The 16,316-nt window shown below is 38.3% G+C and overlaps 1 protein-coding gene across 1 annotated transcript in view; it reads right to left on the reverse strand.

The window, feature by feature from the left end:
- The window catches only part of LOC108037392, a 49,997-nt gene extending 42,551 nt beyond the window's left edge, over positions 1-7,446 (reverse strand). The window contains exon 1 of the mRNA XM_044458877.1: positions 7,131-7,446. The gene's annotated coding sequence lies outside the window, so the exon portion shown is untranslated. The remainder of the gene's footprint in view (positions 1-7,130) is intronic.
- Between the last annotated feature and the right edge of the window lie 8,870 nt (positions 7,447-16,316).

The following is a 16,316-nucleotide window of genomic DNA, read 5'->3' on the forward strand; positions in this document are numbered from 1 at the left end:
GCACGAAAAAAAAAACATCTTAAATCAACAGTCGCAAGTGAGCAGTGAAGCTTTGTTTTTGAATCAAATATCAGGAGCGCCTTTAATGGTTTTTTTTAAATGGCAATGCTTAAAGTATGCTATGAAATATTTTAAGCTACAAAATAAGTCTTGGAATCTTCATATTAGCACTAACCATTCAACCATGTTGTATGGTTAGTGATATTAGCCAGTTATAATTAAATTTTTCGATTACAGAACAGAAGTAAATTTATATTACCTAAAATAAAATAAAAAACATTTCTTAGTACCAAAAAACAACAAAAATTAAAATGATCAAAAACAGATTTAAGTGTTACACACACACTTTAAGATAATAATAAATGCAACTGTGGTATCAGAATAGAATTTCAAAACATATGCTTTTTAATAGAAAAATCAAGGAACTCCAAATATTGATGGATATATCAAGCAGGACAGTTAGGAATAATGAGAACTCTATCACTTTTCAATGAAAGATTTCGCAAATGAAACCATATCAATTCAAATGCCTAATATCTTGATGTGATTTTCCCTCCGTGCACTTAATTTTAAATTTTCTCCAAAACAAAAACCGAGGGAGGATGAACAGGGACGGGGAAAACAAGGATTGGGGACACAGACAGTGGCAGAGTCCGAGTCGGTGGCTCTTCACTCCCAGCACTCCCATGATGAATTCATGCCATCATTTTGCTTGTAACAAAACTTGTGATTGTTGCTGTTGTTTCGGGGCTGTGGGTGCTGTTTTCCTTTTTTTTTCGGTGGTTACTGTGTCCTGATTTTTCATCCTGTAGCCCAGCAACGGACTGACCGTCCAACGGCCCGACGGACCGAGCATCCATCCATCGCACTTACACGAGTTGGTCATTAGCTACGCCCGCCAGCAAATTATTTGGCTGGGTGCGGCAATGGGTAACCATATTGTTGCTGTGGTCCTTGTCATTGTGGTTGTTGTAGGCGGTTATGATAAACATCAGTGCAGCATCGCACTGCGAGGGGTTTTCTGGGCTCCGGTATATGAAATTGGAAATTCTGAGTGGGCCCCCTTCGCGTGCGTTTAATTTTACAGATGGGCCTGGCTTTCTGTTTGTTACACAATTTTCATGTCAAGTACTTAAAATTGTTGCTGGCTAAATCATCGGGGAGTCGTTGCTGTGCACAGAGAAAAAATTAAGGTACATGGTATCAGCTTAACAAACATTAAACCTATTTTAAGCAAAAAAAAAAATATTTGACCTTTGAGAAAGCACATCAAAACCTACGTTGCAATATATTATATAGCTCGTCGAGCCTGCTAAATATGATTTAAGTTTTTCTCTTTTAAAATACATTTTTTGTCCTTCAATGTTTTTAGTGTACATAAAAATAGAAGCGAGTCGACAAATTGCGTTAGTCATGCAACATGTTAAAAAATTAACGCAATTTCTTCATATTTTATTCAACTAATGCGGGGGAGTGGTTTCTTGGCAAATTACGCGAATTAGCGGGTGGTTCGGCCAGACTAGCTTTTATACAGATACAGATACGGATTTATTTTTGTCTGGTGTTTTCATGATTTATTAAACCTTCTTTTTTCGCTTTTTTCAAAAGGAAATCCACTCTCCCCTCTTAAAGCGAACTTTAAGAACTTGGCTCATGTTGTACACATAAAATGTCTAACTAAAGTCGATTAGCATTTTAATGAGTTATTTCGATGGGCAGACAGATCAAATTATATGTAATGCAATTTTGTGGGCATTACACATACGCAAGGTAAGCCCGATTGGATCGAATATTAAATTGTATTGACTAACGATTTCTTTTGGTCGCCGCCGTTCCTATAAAAATGTAAATTTCGTTTTATTGTTTCGAGATTTATTAGACGAAATCTATGTGTCCCAAAAACTGGGAAAACTGCTGATTTGCAGGGATTATTCGGCCAGCAAATGTCGAGGCCATATATTTGCCGAAAATATACATATATATATATATGTATATATATATACGTAGTGCAGGGGAAATCGGTGGTTTTATGTCACACACCACGTGGCACATTTTTATGCCTTTGTGCAAAATTTATGATCGTTGCTAACTGTTTTTATGATTCTATTTTGATGATTGTTTTGGTTTTTTTGTTTGGCCGGTACTAAGCTCTTGGCTCAGATTCCGTTCCGTTTTTTTTCCCATCGTCCATTGAAAACATAAATAATATTCCACTCCGCTGGCGGTGTCAGGTTTGCATTGTCTCGCCGCGTTGCTAGGGATTTAGGGCTTTGAGCATGTGTCTGGAAATAGATCACAACTCAATCGATTTTCCGCGACCGGGTAAACAATAAAATAAACGTTATAACAAGTATAATGGAAATGTTAACAACGGCACGTACTAATCAAAGGCGTTTCCGCGATGGGAAGCCCGTGGCCCCGAAAAAAGCCGACAGGCTGTCTATCAGGACAAAAAGGCCGATAAATTGACAGATTCCCCACTTGGGTATGCCAGAAATGTAGTCTGGAAATTGCATAAAGCCATGATTTAATGAATTTCCGGCAATAAAATAATTTAATTTCGGCATAGTCGCCGGGCGACTAGCTGGCTCATCATTAACAACGTCAAGAGGCTTTCAAAAAATCCAAAAAAAAAAAGTGCGCAAATCTCCGCATAATTTAATAACGTCAAAGTTGGGTGCTCCATTGCTTTTTCGGCTAAGGTGGTTGGGCTGCGTGTCGCATAATAAAATGCCAGGCAGGCTGACAGGAAGAAGACGCCTTTTTGGCCAGGATTTTCTTGGCTCCGCTTACATGGCAGCCCGGCTAATCTATGCGATGTGCTGGCTGGCACCTAAGCCAGCAGCTTTGATATTTCAGCATTAGATCCATTAAAGTCAACATTATGAATTTTAATTTCGTGCACTTTATGCGAGAGAGGGTACACTGCGAAAAATAGCAATATTTCTCAAACTCGAAAGAAATAGCAAATAAGTGTATCTTAGAATAGGTAACTAAGATGGAAAATATTTGTTTTTATTAGAAAATATTGAATTTTTTCAGAAATCGTTTTATGAAAAGAAATGAAATTTCAAGTAATTTTAAATTATAAATATTTCTACAAATTTGTAAAATTCAAATTTTTGATAAAGTTAAAGTATATGTGTAATTTTTACAAAAAGGGGTCACTTTTTGTTCTCTGCAGCGGTGTGTCAGCCTCAATTAAGTGCGAAGACGTGCCGAGGTCGGAGCTGACTTTCAGGGCATTCAGGACTGCCGGGGCTGCCTGCACTTGTCATCTGCTGCTATTGCCACTCCCACTGCATTGGCAGTGAAAACAAAGCCACAGATAGAAAATGGGCGGCATCCAGGGGCTGTGGCAGAGGGGATTCGAGGGGATTGTCAAGCAAAGTCTCGGCAATCGCCTTACAAGTGCAATGTCAATTTGTGCACAAAGGGATAATAAGGATTTATGTCAAATGCTGGCGCTGTTTGAGTTTTGCCAATATTTTCACAGATGACTGCACTTGGCTCAAGTGAAAATAAAACGCGGCTTAAGCAGCAGTCACAAAAATAAAAAAACCAAAAAGATTTTGAGAAAACACAGACAAGAGAGGCTTGTGTGTCTTCTCAGACTTCACTGGAAAAATAAGAGCTCATTTCATTTTTCTTTCTTTTACATTTAGACATACAAATTATGCTTTATTTGATCAATCTAAAATACATTTAAGAAAATAATCGAACAGAAACAGTCAATTGCTTTCTTTTATATTAGTGTCATATATTATTAAGAGATAAAACTTTAATTTGGTCAAAATAACAAAGTTTGACATTATCAAACATTTTTTCCATGTGTTGTAAAACCATTTTGGACTGAAACTTCGGCGATTGAACTTTGCACTCAGCCACCTAATGGCTACTTAACTTATTAATTTCCTGTATTAACAACAACCTCTTAACAAGCAGCTCTCATTAAAACTGCATAAATACGCCAGACAAGCTATCAGAAAGCAATTTTGCCAATAGCTAGCCCCGAAAAGCGCCCTCAAAACTCACTTGAAAAGTTGTAAACTTTCCACCGGCAGCAGCAGCAGCAACAACAACAATAGCAGCAGTAAAGGAAACACTAAGGATACAACAACAAAGGGCCGAACAAGCCCAACTTTTTGAAGCAGAGAGCTCAGAAAGTGCGCTTTGATGCTTTTACAAGTTTTTAGTGATTTTTTTGTGTAGCCTGCTTTTGGGGGCTAGCACACATACACCCACACACCCACACACAGACAGTCGAGGGACCACCAAAAGCAATCAGTTTGCGGTACACAATGTGGAAAGGGGGTCTGGGATTCCCCTGCCTTGATAGAAATCATGCTGAGTTGTGAAACGTAAAATTGAATTTACTCTGCCGCATTCCCACATTACCCCACTCACACTGAGATTTTCCATGTGGCCGACAGTGTTTCACGCTTTTCACCACCAATTGTGAGCGGGACAAAAGTCTGCTGACTGCGTCGGCCCGTTCCAGTCATAAATCACTGAGCATTTGCCATATGCAAGAGGCTCGCTTTTGCTATCACTAAGTCCGGCATTAAACTCGGCTTTCGCTAACCAAAGACATAACTTATACAGCTGCGTTCAATACAATAATAACAGTTTGCCTATAGAGAATGTCAAAAACAAACAAACATATGCGATTTGAAACCAAAGGATACAATATATTTAAATATCTATAAAGTTTATGTTGTTAATGCCAAAATAAATGTTTTTCTTGACACTTTTAATAACTTTAGAAACCCGATTACATTTTAACAGGGTTATATCATTGTCTCAAATAATAAAACCATAATGTTTTCAATATTGTTCCATTCTAAATATTATATATTTTTTACAAATTCACCACTAATATTTTGAATACTACTGTCTATTTTCTTTCCGTCTGATAACCCTCATCAAATGAACAACATTTGCCTGCTAAGTAGCATTTGCTGGTTTTGCAGCCTAAGTTAATGATTTAGTTTGTGCAATTGTGTATCTCAACCCAAAACTCTGGATGTAATCAGCTTAAAGTAGCCAAATTAAATTGAATTCAATTGAATCGAGACGAACTGAGTTGAGTAAGTTGTCGGCTGTCTATTGTTGTCTGTTCGGTTGGATTGTTCATGTAACTGTTGCGGTATTGGCCATGTTTGCAGCCATTCGTGTTTATTTAAATGTAATTAATCTCTGCACAGCTCAGACTTTGAACTGGCCGCAGAGATCCAGCTTTAGCTTCGCATTCGGATTCAGGCTGGAGCTTTGGCAATTAGTTGCCGTCTAAGTGGGCGGTGTCGAAAGTGGGCTCCTGGAAAATCTCATTTCCCTCGGCCCAGCAGGATAATCCGTACTTGGCTCTACAAGCTATTTAAGTTTAGTTATGGACTCCCATCTTTATCGCCAGAGGAAATTGGGGCAGGTTCATAAATAATATAGATAAGTGAATAATCAGCTCTGTCCATCAGCAAGATGTTGAAAAACATCCATCAATAATTCAGTATTTTTAATTATCCTTGCCACTTCTATTAATTATAACTGATCTCTTTTAAATACCAAAGAGAAGGGAAAACAGAATATATTTTGCTCATTCTATTCTTTTATTGGGTTTTAAAAGTAACACAAACATGAAAACTTAAAGTATTATCGAGTTTCAGTTAAATGTATTAAAATTATTTCATATTATTTATGTTTCATACTAAGAATGGTTACTGATATTCCTATTAAGGGTTTTATTCTCCGAGATTATAGACTATATAAGCTGCGCTTTTGGCTTTTAAAGCCAACGCAATCTAAGCGGACCCCAGCGTAATTAATCCAATTTCGTTGTGCGATATTTCACACTTAAAAATCAAACTCTGGCCATTTGTTACACCCACTCCCACGCACCCGAGCACCCGAAAGTGATCCAGGAATCCAAAGCCAAACCCAAACCGATGCTGAAAACGAGCCAACGATACACATGAGACGGCACCGCTTGAAGAGGAGTGAAGTAGAGTAAATGGAGATGAGTCGGGGATATGCGGGTGTTCGGTTAGTACGTGAGCCCCGCCAAAAGTTGCGCAAATAAATGGCAGTGAAATTTTATAGCACACTTGATAATTTCAGCAATAATTCAACGCGGCTAATCACCGCATAAATAATCTTAAGGACAGCTCAGCTTAGCTCCACTCACCATCGCAACTACAGCGGGCCAGTGCGCATATATACGAGAATACATCCAACCGATTTATATATATTTATTTGTGTACTGCGAGCAGTATGCACAGTGCAAGAGGTGGTAAAAACTAACTTGGGGAGACCGACAGTCGGAGACAAAAACAGGAATTGGAATAGGACATATATATACATATATATATATAGATGAACGCGATGGCCAAGCGGCGGAACAGAAGAGCAAACACGAGACAGGGACCAGCAGCATCCAAAACTCATGAAATCGAGAACTCGGTCGAATGGAACGTGAGCGAAATTTTTGCTAACGAATGTTGACTTTGCCAAAGTACTAAAATCAAATAAAGCCAACAGCTACAGCCAAAACAAAAACAGCAAATCAAACAAAATCAACAATCACTTGGTAAAAGTTAGCCCAAGTTGATGAAGACAAGCGCGAGCTATACCAAAACGGAGACCAAGTTTGGGACAAACTATTTGGTCATAATATAAAAATTAATATGGCACCGCCAACTTGTGGATCAGTCAGTATTTAAGCCAGGCAAACAAAGGCCGTTAAGCCATAAAATTAACTCTCAGCTGGCAAAGTCACAGTTGCAGAGTCCCATCTCAAGATCCTGTTTTCGGTGCCGTCTGACTGTCAGTCTGTCAGTGGAAAAACAACAAGGACCACAAAAATGTAGGTTATACACACTCACACACACACAAATACAATGGAAGCAGATACATTGCGTATACGCCGCATGTGCCACGCGAATAGCGGAAAGGAAATAAAAGGCAGGAAAACAACCAAATAGGAAATTTAATGCGAACGCTGCGTGAACCGAAAGTTTAAAGCCAACCGAAATGGCAGTGAGAAAGGCAATAATTTGTATAACTTTATGGGGGCGCAGAATCCAGGATCTCAGGCAGCCATACCCCGAATAAATAAACTTGCTTGAATAATTTACCAGCAAATTTGAGGACTCCAACTCCAAGTGAAATGGTGGCACTTTCTTTTATATTTAAAGTTTAACTGTTTAAACACTTTTCCTTCTGACTGTTTGCACACTTTTTCTTTAGACTGTTTGCAGACTTTTTATTTTGGTAAGTAATACACTATTTATTCCTTTCGGTTATTTCACTTTCATATTCCTTCGTTTTTTGTATAATTTATTTTATGACTTTCTGTTTTCTATTTTCCGCACCAAACAATTCGCTGGCTCGTGGAGCAAGGCGATGGCTTCCACTTTCCACTTTCACTGCCAAACCGACCGTTAAATTCAACGTTCGCCACGCATCTGACTGATTTGCTCGCCTGCCATCAGATATGCACGGAGGCTGTGTACACGCACCCAGAAATCGGAATCGGAATGGTTCGTCGCCCGAACGGAGTGCTCGCCTCGATTCGTGCTGCTTCGTGGTCTCCGGCTCTCGTTTCCGGACGGAGTGTATAACACTGGGCCACGAATCTGGCTCGCCGGCTAAGAGAGAAAGGACCTTCAATTCGCCGTCTATGGCATCAAGTCATTCCCGGTTATCTATGGTCAGGGCTAAGAGAACCTGTATCCAAAAAGAGCAGGTCTAAATCAGCTGAGCGTAGAACAGTTCTCATAGTGTAAGGCAGGTCTTTCCTCCCACGCTTGTTATTGTACGGATAAAAATGGGAACAGGTTTTTAAATTTATCAGCTGTTTGGGTTGGACTGCGCAGAAGCAGGTAATCTATGAAAATAGTATTTAATAGTGGTAACAGTATATGAGGAAACTTATATCTATACGGCTATTAGGGATAAGAATTAAAATGTGTGCCTGAGATAATAAAAAATCTACTAAAAAATCTAGTTAAAAGAAAACTTTGGCAAGCCAAAGGTTATATATGGACTTTAGAAGTTCCATTTTGGCCCAACTTTCTACAAAGCATCTATTACTTTAAAAAACTAACGTGAAAATGGGTCGAAAAATTGATCAACGTGAAAATAACAAATTTGAATGCAGATTTTTAGAAAATCAAACCAAAAATCTTAAGAAGTATGCCAATTTGAAATCGGTTTTGGTAATGTTATGGACTCTAGTAGTCCAATTTTTGGTCATCTTTATAAAAGTCATTGGAAACTTGGAAATAACAAACATGAAAAATTGTAATGCAGATTTTTGTATTTTTACCGACATGAATAAGCCTTTTTAAAGATTTAAATCTATTAGACAAAAAAATGAAAAAGAAAATGGTTTGGATAAAAAAGCCAATGAGCACCTGCTCCTGTCCTGCCAAAATTAATAATGATTGTAAGCCATCAAATTGTTGAATCGTTATTAAAATAGTTTGTGTGATAATATACCATAATAATAATAACAGTTTTTATACCCTTGCAGAGGGTATTATAATTTTGGTCAAAAGTGTGCAACGCAGTGAAGGAGACATCTCCGACCCTATAAAGTATATATATTCTTGAGCAGGATCACCTCCTGAGTTGATATAGCCATGTCCGTCTGTCCGTCTGTCCGTCTGTCCGTCCGTCCGTCTGTCCGTCTGTCCGTCTGTCCGTCTGTCCGTCTGTCTGTCCGTCTGTCTGTTTCTACGCGAACTAGTCTCTCAGTTTTAAAGATATCGAATTGAAACTTTGCACACACCCTTCTTTCCTTTGCACGCAGTATATAAGTCGGAACGGCCGGGATCGGCCGACTATATCCTATAGCTGCCATATAACTGATTGATCGGAAATGCCATAACTCTGCTGTTTGTTAAGTTAGGAAGTTGGGACTCTCTATGGGTATTATATTTGGCCAATCAATCCGACGTACCAAATTTCATAAGGATCGGCCGACTATATCCTATAGCTGTCATATAACTGATTGATCGGAAATGCCATAACTCTGCTGTTTGTTAAGTTAGGAAGTTGGGACTCTCTATGGGTATTATATTTGGCCAATCAATCCGACGTACCAAATTTCATAAGGATCGGCCGACTATATCCTATAGCTGTCATATAACTGATTGATCGGAAATGCCATAACTTTAGTGTTTGTTAAGTTAGGAAGTTGGGATTTTCTATGGGTTTTATTTTTGCCAATCAATCCGACATATCAAATTTCATAAGGATCGGCCGACTATATTCTATAGCTGCCATATAACTGATTGATCGGAAATGCCATAACTTTAGTGTTTGTTAAGTTAGGAAGTTGGGATTTTCTATGGGTTTTATTTTTGCCCAATCAATCCGACATATCAAATTTCATAAGGATCGGCCGACTATATTCTATAGCTGCCATATACATAACTGAACGATTGGAAATGCCGTAACTTTGGTGTTTTTAAAGTTAGGAAGTTGGGATTTTTTATGAGAATTAAGAACGCATCATATGAATAATTTTGGAGAATATAATTTGCAGAATATTCTGCAAGGGTATTTCAACTTCGGCTCCGCCCGAAGTTAGCTTTCCTTTCTTGTTAATTCAGGTTTTGTAATTTGAGTTAGGAGTTTGTTAATTTACATCCGGATAATATCAAACATTAAAGGGTGAATGAAAAGTTTGTGGGTTGCTCAAATACTCAATATTCGTGATGGCGCCCCTCCCCTTAATTGATGCACTCATAAAACAGTTCTATTTGAACCGGCACCCGTCCCCGCCCACCTTTCCCCAATAATCAGTTCGCCATTCTCGGGGCACTCAAATAAAAATGAGTGTGCGAAAGACGTAAAGCAAACAGCCAAGTCACAGATCAATATAATGAACCGAAAAGTAAGCCAGAAGCCGCAACAAATTGCCAGTGAGTCGGTGTGCTGGCCAACGCTGCAGTGGCTCAATGTGGATTTTGATTTAAGTTTTAGCACTGCCGCGCACTTATCGAGCAATTGAGGAGCAGTCTTTGGTGGGCAAAGGATATATATACGGGCCATATGCGGCATTCCAATGAGAGCCGAAAGTTATTTGCAATATACGAATCGATACGATACGGCCACCCATAGATGATGTATGTATGGCGTGCGGGTATCATCCCAAAGTGCACATCATGATTTTATTAAATGGACTCTGATGTATTTATTGTCCAGCGCCGACGTGACTTGTGAATTGATTTCATTAAACTGAAAAAGTTAACAAAGCAGCGCTCTGCCCTGGCAACATTTTTTGGACAAAGTTACCCAGATAGCCGGATAGCAGCAGTAGCAGTCCGGCCATATATCGCCATATAGATAAATATTTTTTTATAGCAATATGGGCGAGTGTGTGTTGGCTTAAGGACATCTATCGTTAGTGGCCAGGAGTGGAGACGAAGGATGAGTGAGCCTCAATGACCAATGGCAACAGCGGCGCGCATCGAGCGTGGAATATCAATGTGGTCGAGTGGTCCAGTGGTCGACTGCCCAGGACCTGAACCAAAGCCAGGACCATCCAAATCCAACCAACTGGCTGACTGACTGACTGACCGAATGTCATTTTGGTCCTGGCCATCCTGGACGGTCCTTTGGCCGAACTGCTTTATGTTGACCGCTGTTCGCCACAAATTGCCAAATTGTGTGAGTGTGCGGCTTTGGCCGGTTTCATTTTGTACAAATAATGATGATAATGTTGATGCGGCTGTTGACTTAACGCACATAACGGTGATTAGCCACATAGTCGGAAGAAGCAATCGCATTCTCAAAATGATCTGAGGCTTAATTGCCGGCACACGGTAAGAAAACCAACAAAACTAGCACCATAGTTGACAGCTTAAGTTCGCTTTATTATCTAATATCTATCTTTAATTGTCTGATATAACAAGTTTAAGTTTAAATGTTTATTCCTAGTGTTTATTTGATTTATTTTTTAACAGCTCAAACCGTGATAAATATATAGTTGCGGGTTTTATGGATTAATATAAAAGCGTACTAAAACTCAATTATTTATCTGCGATAATTGATTTTCCACCACATTTCTTGTTTATTTTTTCTCAGTGCAGGCCAGCAATTTATCCAGGCAACCAAATATGCAAGGCAATCGGAAAAGTAAGGGCAAGGTATGGGCCGCATTTAAGGGCTTTGTACTTGGGATGTCCTTGGCATGCGATTGCACTCAAACAATTTCTATTAAATGCGCTTTTAATTGCTGCCGAGAGTCTTGAAAGGCATTTCACTCCGGCCAATGCGGCGTATGCGCGATGCTCGAATAAAAGCTAATTTCAGCATTAAGCAAATGTCGCCTCTCGCCCTTCTAAGCACTGCGAATTAAACGTGAATGGCTGAGTCAAATGGGAAATGAAAAATTGCCAAGCAGAATGGAGAAACCCAGTGTTTACAATGGACGGACGCCGCCACGCCCACCGCTCGAACTCCCACTTTTCCATCCATCCTCCTGCTTTGCTGTTGTTGCATTGTAAGTTGTCCTGTTTTATAAATGTTGGCGGCAAGAACCACTTACATGAGCCATTTGCATCATATTTCTGTTGTCATTTGTTGACATTTTACTTGCCTTGTCCCAGCATGTGTATGTAGACACTTAATGTGCAGTCATTATTTTTCAAGAAACAAGCTCAGTAGCAAGCCAGTGGGAAAAACAACAACGTAACAACAAGAACGTGGGAGCATAGTGCAAAGGCAAAAGGCAGCAAAGCAATAAAAAACCAAATGCAAAAACGTTTCACATATAAAGAGGAAAACAGCACTGATAAATTTATTTTCTTTTCAAAATTTATGTATGTTAAAAATTAAATGGTTCTCAAACGTTGGCTTCTTTATGGATCATTGAAAAGAAACATTACATCAAATTTGTAAAAATGTATTATTTTAAAATATAATAGATTTTTAAGATATTATAATTTAAAACTATTTGAAGAGTTTTAGTATACTATGATACCATTTAATACTGAGATTTAATTTGTGTTATCGTTTGCATTTGTTCAAGAATTTTCCCCCAGTGAATTAAATAAAAATATGAAGACACCACCCACAACCATTTTGCAGAGCGGGCAGCTTGGTACCCTTCATTAAAGAGAAAGAGAGAGAGGGTCGAGAATGGGGGACAGAGACGGCGACATCGAAGGAAAATGAGGCAGCGGAAGGGTTCTTCGTTGTTTGCCTTTTGGCCAGGGCCCAGAACTTGGCTAATTGCCTCGGCCCCGACTATCGTTTTTCACCAATCAAGCGAGTGAGTATTAATTAATTATCTTACCATATGCCATGCTGCATTGAAGGCGGAATTTTTGCTGATTTTTATTTAACTTTGCACGCTAATTAGCGTCCATTCTGATGGCATCCTTTTTTGGTGTTTTCGCTTGGCGAGAATATGGCCAGGATCTGTCTGTCATGGCCTGGCAGTTGGCTCAACTCAGTCTGAAGTTTTTCTGTTGCTCTCCTTCATTTTGAGGGGGCTAAAGTAAAGTTTGCGTAGAACTTTATTCAAGTTTAGTTTTGTTTCCTTTTATTCAGCATTTCTTGATTGACAGTTGATTTATAGTGTTCATCGACACCTCAAAATTCGTAAAATGTGAAGCCGCAAAACATTTTTAGCTGACTCGCATAAACCTTGAAATTAAATAGAGCATTTTTTGCTAGAGTTTAATTTACCTTTAACAAATTCAATTCTTTTGAATTTCGATCTGTCTGCTTTTGAGTGCATATCTAAAATCAAATTAAGAGTACAACTAAAATTGAATTGTCAATTGAATTTGTTATGGAATAATACATTTATTGACCTAGGAAAAATTGCATTTGTTTTTATTATACTGGTGTACTCAATTGACAAAGAGTGAAATATTTTACTGTAGAAAAAAAATAAATATTGTAAAATATTAAATATCGAAAATATTATACCAAATGCTCGGTAAGTTCTAGTTTACTTTTACGGAAAAAAATAATTTTAAATTTCATACATTATAGTATTTTTGTAAATTCATATTTATAACTGTGCAAAGCAGAAGTTATAATTCTATGCCACATTTCAACAAACTGGAAAACTGCGCATATATTTTATAACAAGTGTACAGGATATGCAGCAATATTCCAAGCAAATTTTATTTGTATTTCTTATTTCTTGTGTAAACACAACAACAATAAAAATAACATTTAGGTTTAAAAGGCTTTAGTAAAATTATATTCATTTCTTTACATAAAAATATATGTTTACGGTAGAATAATAAATAGGTTCAATCATAATTTATACAAATTAACAAAACACTAACACAAAACTTTAATATGAAAAAAGGCTTACGTTGATTAAATTTAAACATTTTATAGTTGTAATTAATTTTATGTTATAACATTGAAATAAATTAAAAGTGGTTACAAAAGCACAGTGATTGCACTAAAAGTTTTATTGCTCTTGTTATCTGAATTGGGTCCTTGTAAATAAAACTAATTGAACATTAAATCGTTGAAGGGTGGTGTAAACTGTCATTGCTTTTTTTGAACACAATTTATGAATGGAATGCAGGCATATTTATGTATTTAATTTGAATCCAGGCGACAATTAACTAAGTGGCAATCCGAACTTTTAGCTAATTTGGCTTGGCGTCTGCCTGACCCCAAAAATCGGCGACAAATTGTTTTATTTATTTCGTTTGGTCAGCGACGGCGCCAAAAATCCGCTGGTGTTGCACTCCAGATTTTTGCGCTGCAATAACACTTTTTTCGCCCTCTTTTTTACCCTCGACTGCTGGCTGATGTTTGCTCGTTGGTGTTTTGTTTTATTATCTATTAGCAGGTCAATTTATGATTACGGCAGCCACCGCTGCCTGGGGGTTATTAAAGTCGATGTCGCTTATCTGCTCCTACCATAATGCTAAATATGCTGGGTCCTTAAACATTACGCAGTGTTGCACTTAAATTTCACACTTAAATAAACAACTTCCAGGCTGCTGCCGTCGGTTGTTGCTGCTGTTCGTTGGCTGTTGACTGTTGGGGCTTGCACTTGGCCAGGTCCGGGTGCTTGGCCTACTTGGGCGCCCACAAACTGCTAACTGGCGAAAAGCCCAGCGAGGCGAGGGAGCACGACGGCAGCAGGAATAACTCCTGAGTGAAACACGCACACAAACACGCATAAATTGAACAATACCCTGGCCCCGGGTCCTGGCCTCTCAGCATCCCCATCCCCTGCGTCCTTATCCCTGCACTGCAAATAAAAAAAAAACATTAATTGGTTGCATAATCATTTTACTTCTTGAAAGACTAGTTTATATAAAAGTATTCTAAATAAATAATTGTAGAAATAAAGGTTAACGTGTTAGTTAAAATCTATACCGCTAAAATCAAATCCAGTCCTAATAAAAAAATGCAAATGAAATATGCATATCTATATAGAGACACCCATTTCTTAAAATAAAAAAAAAAACAATATTATTAACATTTTTAAGTTCCAAACAACATTGAAAACATAAACATAAATCATTTATAGTATTAGATGATTTTCTCATTTTGATTTGATTGATTGTCAATAACCTGTGCACATTTTGAGGTATGAATGGTTAACAGGTATTGTTGTTGTTGTTGTGGAACATTTATTTAATAGTTTTACTTGGCTTTCTTACCAATAGTAAAACATAACAGTGTAGTTCCATGACACGGCACAGAATGCGCCACATATTATGGCCCAGTAGAATATGGAGCGGGGGTTTTCTGGGCGAGGTGATGCTGTGGTGTTAGCGGTGCGGCCGGCGGTGTCCGGGGCGTCGGAGTGTTGGAGGGGCGGAAGGGGGGATTGCTTAAAGTGCTTTTACTGCGCTTAATTCGCATAATTAATTTTGTTAGTAAACTTCGGGGGCTAATACATATTTTGCCACCGTTGATGTTCATGTTGCGTTGTTGTTACCGGGGACGTTGTTGCCATTGTTGTTGCTGCCTATTTCGCGGCAAACACCCAACTCACGCAGCTGCTGTTTATGTGTGCTGTATGTGTGCGACCGTCTATGCACGTGTGTGTGCGTGCCTGCTTTTTCCGTTTATGTTTATTCATTGAATTTATGACATTATCGTTGCCTACTTTGCGGCGCCCAGCTATCGTACATTCATGTATGCATGTTTACAGTTGACGTAAAAACAACAGCACTTTTTAAGAATACAATAAAAAATAGTTTAATTGCAATTTTAGATAATATTCAAGAATAAACCATTAGCCGATTTATAATAATAATTAATTTATTTAAATAAAATTTATTAGTTTTCTGACATTAGAAGATTACCATCTGGATATCTTATTAAAGATTTATTTGTAAGAAAAATAAGTAAGTAAGAGACTTTATACCTAACAAACAAATGTTAATAGATTTAAACATTTTTTAATGATGAAAACAAATGTATTTCTAAATGAATACCGCCATTATTTTCTTGACCTCAAGTGTATAAGCTTATGTTAGTGTGGTTGTACTTATCCGCGTGCATTTGTGTGCATGTGCTGAGCCTGCAGGCCAGGTAATTGCACTTGTGTTTTGCAATCACAGCCTTGCCTAGTTTGCCAGGCACTTTATGTTCAATACGCTGCCAGGCATAGATGCATGTGTACAGTAAGCATCCGATAAAACAGCACAGCATAGAACTACAAAAAACGTAGTAAATAACAATCAAGTTAAAAAGAAATGGTTGTTTTTTTAAAAAGGTTTTATCAATTTTAATTTTAAATTAAAAATATAAGAACGTTTTTGTAGTGCTTCTAAAATTTTAAGTTTTATTTGATCCTACTATAAATACATATATTTTACAAGAATTATATATATATATTCACAAGAAAAAAAGTTTAATCATTTGTTTTTATTGCATCTCCACTGTAATTGCATGCTGTTTTTGCATCTTGCAGCTTAATGGCGGCTGGCAAGCGTTTATTTACTTTATTATTGCATATTTGCATGCAGGACCGAATGTGCATGGTTTATTAGAGTGTGTGCGTGTGGCGGGACACTTTGAAATGGTCTGCTAACTGCCACTGCATCGCAGCGGTTGTCCTGGGTGTAGGAATGTGTGCCGATTGGAAACTGCAACCGCAGATTCTTGACTGCAGCTTGCGATTTGACGTTCACCTGCTGCTGCTAATGCCACGCCATAACCAGCAGCCTCCGAAAGCTCCCCTCCTGCCACACTTGACCTCTGACCCCTCGACCGCCGGGCATCTTGCGGCTAAAACAGTGGCCAAACAGTGCGATCCGCTGATTGGGCAGGCCTTTGTAATTACCAACGCCATTTACGGTTCCACTGCC

This window comes from Drosophila rhopaloa, unplaced genomic scaffold (assembly GCF_018152115.1).
Source record: "Drosophila rhopaloa isolate 14029-0021.01 unplaced genomic scaffold, ASM1815211v1 contig_178, whole genome shotgun sequence".
NCBI lineage: Eukaryota > Metazoa > Arthropoda > Insecta > Diptera > Drosophilidae > Drosophila > Drosophila rhopaloa.